Below are 6,232 nucleotides of genomic sequence, written 5' to 3'. Positions count from 1 at the left end.
CTAGTTCTACGAATCTACTCGGGTATAACCCTGAGTTGGAAAGGAATTTGAGGAAGCAGCGAAAGGAAAAAAGAGAATGAATTTTTGCAAAACAGTGGTAGGTTTACAAGATCAAAATTAGGGGAGCATTGAGGATTTAAATTCGGGAGAAAACCGGTTAAGAATGGCGACTCCACCTAGGGATAAAACTATGCAAGAGTATGTACGCCTAACTCTAAATAAGGCTACCTGGAGTATTATTAGACTGAATGTAGCAACAAACAACTTCAGGATTAAGCCCAACACTATTCACATAGTGCAAAGTAATTGCATATTTGATCGTTTGCCAAATGAGGATCCGAACACTCCTTTGGATGATTTTCTTGAGATTTGTAATACCTTCAAGATTACTTGGGTATCGGATGACGCTATCAAGTTAAGACTATTCCTATTCTCATTGAGGGATAAGCCAAAGAAGTGGTTGAAGTCGTTTCCAGCTAGAACATTTACGGCTTGGAATTAGTTGGTCGAGAAATTTTTAGAGAGATACTTTATATCTTCCAAGACAGCTAAGTTGAGAAATGATATAGCAGGATTTCTTCAATAGGAGAATGAAACTTTCTGTGATTGTTGGGAATAGTTTAAGGATTTATTGAGGAGCCGTCCACATCATGATCTACACCTATAGCTACAAATTTAGATATTCTTTGACGGATGAATTACGCAAGTAAATAATCTATTAATGCAACAGTAGATGGATCACTAAATAATAAGACTTTATAGCAAGCTATATCTTATTGAGAATATGGAAGTCACAAACTATCAATGGGAAAATCCAAAAGAGCAATTTAGAGTCAAAGGTATGGGATCCATGCAATAGACCCTAAGGTAGCTATAAGTGCATAATTAGAGGCCATGAGAAAGAAGATGGATGCTTTGATTATGTCTTCATCTGGAAGACAAGCATAGATTATGACTTGTGATTAGTTTGGGGATGGTCATCAAAGTTAAGATTGCCAAAATGGTGATACTTTTGCTAAGCTGGAATAAGTTGATTACGTGGGTAATGCTTTAAGGCAATAGAACAACCTTTACAACAATAATTATAATCCAGGGTGGAGAAATCATCTGAATTTCTCTTGAAGGAATTAGAATTGGCAGAGACCTCTACCACTAGGATTTCAATAGTAGAATCAACAGCAGGCTCCTCTTAAAAGGAGTAATTTATAGGAGATGATGGAGATATTCATCTCAGCTTCTGAAACTCGGTTTTAATCTACAGAAACCAGCAAGCTTCGATTTATAACTTGGAGAATCAAGTGGGGAAGATAAGTGAAAGGCCCTAAAAGAGCTTGCCTAGTAACACAGAGACAAATCTTAAGGAGCGGCTCAAGGCTATTACCTTAAGAAGTGGTAAGGAATTAGGAGCAAAAGTGAATGAAGTAGATGAGAGATCTAATACTGTTGAAAAGGTAGTTAGGGAATAAAAGAGTGAAGAGGCCAAAGTAGAAGATAAAGTACGAGCAACACCAAAGTCTATCCTTATTATGAAGGAATTAGATGCAAAGTTTGGTAAGTTTCTTAAACTTGTTAAGCAATTGCAAATTAACATACCTTTTGTGGAAGCTTTATCACAGATGCCCAAGTATGCTAAGTTCTTAAAGGAACTCCTCTTTAACAAGAGGAAGCTAGAGGAAGTGCCAATGTGCAATTTTCAAAGAAGATCTCAATGATTATTCAAAGGAGATCACCAAAGAAGCTTTATTAGTAATTTGAATATTGATAGTGCATTGGATGATTTAGGGGCTAGCATTAGTGTTATGCCCTATAAACTATTCAAGAAACTAGGACTAGGAGAACCTAAACCAACACTTATGAGTGTTCAGCTAGTTGATAAATCTATTATATACCCTAGGGGTATCATTGAAGATGTGTTGGTTAAGGCTCAAGTGCTTCTTTATCATTAATATGGATGAGAAATTTGATGTTCACCTTATCCTTAGTAGACCCTTTCTTTCTACAGCTAGAGCCATTATTGATGTTCATGATGGTAAGCTCATTCTTAGGGTAGAGGATGAACAAGTGATTTGTCAAACCCCAATGCCATGAAACACCCACTTGCACTTGATGATATATATTCTAGTGATGATATGATAAAGCTTGAAACTGTCAATTTTATTTCATCTGTTGTTGCTAAAGATCCTCTTGAGTTGTGACTTGTGTAGGAAGAGAAAAAATTAAGAACATCAGAAGCTATTGAACAGTTATTCTATCTAGAGGCTGGAAAATTAATTAAGAAGCAGGTATTTGAGTCTACTAAGATGCCCAAGGAAGAAAGAATGAAGTCTCTTATTAAAGACCCACCAACTTTAAAGCTTAAGCAGTTCCCATCTCATTTAGAATATGCATTTTTGGTAGAGATGATTAAGCTCCTTGATGCGGGTTGATGGAGATGGTGGTATGAAGGATTGAGCCTCCACTTTGCTTTGAAATTTGAGTTGGACTTTTATTTTCTATTTTTTATTTTATTTTTGGATACTATACTTAACTAGGATATTTGTCTTTTTTTATTTTTGGTCTTTTTATTCTCTTTTATTATTGCATGATTATATATCGCTATAACCTTGACTTTTGCCTCTTAGCTTTTTGATATGTAAGCAGATATGAAATGAATTACTTGGATTATGGACCCAAAAGGAAATCAATCTATTTAGAGTAGTACCCTTCTTCCTTTTTTTTTATATGGTGTATGCCAAACACATTTGGGAAAATGTCTCGATTAGTTGTGGGGGAAGGGTATAGTCATTCTTTTGTCTGTTAACAACCAATTCTCCTTCATAAGTTTATTGAATTGAATTAATTACTTGTTATATTTTTTCTTTCTCAGATTTATAAGTTCAAAATAATGATTATGTTGGTTATTTGTTGAATCGGATCTAGTTGAATTAGCTTTATCTTATGAATCGAACTTGGTTTCCATGCTAAGGTTTTTGATAGATAGTTGTCGCCTAATTTTATATCTTGAGACTTTAGTTATGTTTATGAGCTTTTTCTTTAATTTCTCTTGGTTTCTTTGAAGTAGACATATTTAATACCCCTAAGTGCTTACTTCTTCTTTTGTGATTTCTAGAAAAAAAAAACAATACAATACTAAGAGGATTTTGCTCTATTCCACTATTCTCCAATCTCCAAAATAACATAAAAATTTAAGGGAGCCCGAGGATATGAATAGTTCTTCAAAATTGTGAGTCTAGTTGAGTAACCAGGGGTCGCATCAACAATGTTACAGTCGCGTCAAAAAGGCTAGAATGACACTTTCAACATGTTTAAATCTTTGAAGAAAAATAAGTAATTGAGTTTCATAGGAATTTCTTTTGTTTTTAGGGAAAAATTCTTATTTCTACTTTATTCAAAGCCTTGAGTTGTATGGAATGAATGATCATTTCCATAACTTTAAACGTCAAGTCATTGATTTTCTTTACTTCCTATCATGAGATCATTCTAGTTTTAGTATCTTGTTTGAGGATCCATTCCTGGCTAATGATTCTAGGTTGTGGTGATTATGTATAATTAACTTCTAAATATTTGATATCTATTTGTTGGAGAGACAAATTTTTATTTCTTGTTTTTGGTTTTATTCAATTTGTTTGAGGACAAACAATTATTCAAGTGTGGGGTAATTTGATAAGTGCTAAAAGCACTTATTATTAAGCTTTATTTTATATTGATTTACACCTCTAATTGAGTTTTATTTGTTTATTTAGCTTATCCTTCAATTCTTTTAGGCAATCTAAGGATAATCCATATCGAGGAGAAAAACAGAATCGAAAAGCTTAAGAATCGAGCAAAGAGCATATATATAAGTCAAGTTATAGTGTTCACAAGGGCATGACACAGGAACCTACACCCCCATACCATAACAAGAAAGTTAATTTGAAGTAGGCAAAAACTCAACGCACTCACATAGGGAGGCCATACCGCCATGTCCTCTCCCGTGTGAGTCATTCATGGAATGGAAAATCTTGGGCAGAAACTCGACAGACTGACACGGGAAGCCCACACCGTCATATGGCCCCCATATGGATCCTACACAATATAGTTAGAAAGTGGTAGAAATCTTGGAATTCCATATAGGAAACTTACATCCCCATATGACCTAGTCGTCAATTCGTGTTATGTAATTGATTTCACGCCACGCTTTCTATGTGTGCCCATATAGTCCACATGTGGCTCTATTTTCACTTTAGTATTTAAGGATTTTGGATTTTATTTTTAAATAATTTCAACTTTTACAATACTTTTAAAGCGAGAATACTTTAGCAATTCAATTTCTTTCGATTTTTAGGGTTTTATTTATGATTATTCAAGGAAGAAACATCAAATCTTACCTTTGTCTTCAAGATTTGAAGCATCAAGTTGGAGGATTTTCATTGCTTTTCATCCATGAATAGTTTATGATCTTCTTTCCCTATTTCTTCTTTCTTATTTGCAATGTGTAGGAACTAATTCTTTTGCTATTTTGGTGTTGATGAACTTTAACCCTTTTTTTATGGATTTATTCAAGTTTTCTGTAATAGATCTTCCTTTGAGTTGTCATATTCCTTTTATTTGCTTATTATTTATTTCAATTGATAAATCGACATATTGATTGGATATTATTTTCATGAATTGATTAGAGATAACTATTTATGAATTATTCACTCTTAGAAATAGAGAATTGATTGGAATTTTAGAAATAGATCTACAGAATTCTTTAACGTAAAACTTTTCTAGACTTAATGTATGATCTAAGTGAGTGTGTTTGAGAAGAGATTCTTTGCCCTCCTCTAAGGAATTAGAGATTTATTCACTTAAGAAAGGTTTTTAACTAAAATCTGAGGAATGCCAATTCAATTCTTGAGTTTGATTTAAGTGCTATTTGATTTATGAAGTATATAAATTGTTAAGGAGATTCAAAAACCTAAATAGACTTCTTTCTTTGATAAATAAATTATGTTTAATTCTTATTTCTATTTAGTTAACTTTTTAATTTTACCAATTAAAATAATATTTTGTCTACTAAACATTCATCGAAAGTTTGAAAATAATATTCATAATTAGGTCTCCAATGGAACGATACTTGTACTCATTACTTTATTACTTGATACAATCAGTGTACTTTGCCATGTGCAGATAGTGCGCATCAACCGCGATCTGCATTCTGATATTGCATTTAATGCACTGTGTTAAAGCAAAAAGTGGGAGTTGTTAACCATTCTTTAAGTAACGGCTCTTTAAGGTTCTAAGGTATAAATACCACCTAAATGGCCTTTAAATAGTTTATCAACAACCTCCTTGTGCATACATTTATTAAGTTTCAATTTCTCATCTTCTTACAATAAATTTCTTGTAATCAAAGTGATTTTGATTGTTGTAAGAGCTGTAATTGTTCTTGTTTAGGTTTAGGTTTGAGAGTTAGCTCAGATAAAATTCTTGCGAAGGTTGTGTGTTAGCCATAAACACAATTTGTAAAGTTTGGTGTGAGCCAAAACACTAAGTTAGGACTGAGCTTGGTAAAACTTTATTATATTTGTAAAAGTGTGCAGTGAAATATTCAATTAAAAATTGGAGAGTTAGCATAGGATTAGTTAATACCTGAATCACTATAAATCCTTATGTTGATTTTTCTCCTTTTCTATCTCTTATCTTCTTATTAAGATTTTAATTTATCATCATTCTCTGCTTCACCAATTCAGCCTCCCTTCTTTGTTCATCAAGGGCAAACAAAGGTAGCACAAAATAGTTGGTGAAACTAAATATTGTTCTTATCATATAGTTTTTAGAATTATCTGTATTTTGTATTTATTTTAGCATTTCAATATTTTATGAAACTTATTTTCATAGAGCCTTGAATTAGAGTGTTTAGCTCTATATATTTGTATTGTTTTGAATTACTTTCTATAATAATTTCGCTACAAGTTCTTTGAGAGATCAAACTCAATGATATTTTTATTATTTTATTATTATTCGGTTCGTGTACTTTCGAGTACCAACTTTAAGACATCATCAAGCTTCCATTTAATTGTATTTATCACAAATAATGATAATGACTTAAATGTATTTTATAATATTAAAATTAAAATGTCTAATTTTATAATTTCTTAAAGTAGAATAGTTGATTACAGAAAATGTTTGTTATTCTTTACCTTATCAACTTATATTTTATCTTATATAATTTTTTAAATTATTAGTATACAATTCTTTTTATTAAATT

At 32.1% G+C, this 6,232-nt stretch overlaps 1 non-coding gene across 1 annotated transcript; it reads right to left on the bottom strand.

The window, feature by feature from the left end:
- Positions 1-550: 550 nt before the first annotated feature.
- Positions 551-657, bottom strand: LOC112534244. The gene has a single exon (XR_003078545.1). It is a non-coding gene; the product is annotated as a small nucleolar RNA R71 (small nucleolar RNA).
- Positions 658-6,232: the final 5,575 nt, after the last annotated feature.

Source organism: Ricinus communis, chromosome 1 (assembly GCF_019578655.1).
Source record: "Ricinus communis isolate WT05 ecotype wild-type chromosome 1, ASM1957865v1, whole genome shotgun sequence".
NCBI classification, from domain to species: Eukaryota; Viridiplantae; Streptophyta; class Magnoliopsida; order Malpighiales; family Euphorbiaceae; genus Ricinus; species Ricinus communis.
Note: the sequence above shows the minus strand (reverse complement) of the source record. Positions and strands in the feature narration are given on the sequence as shown.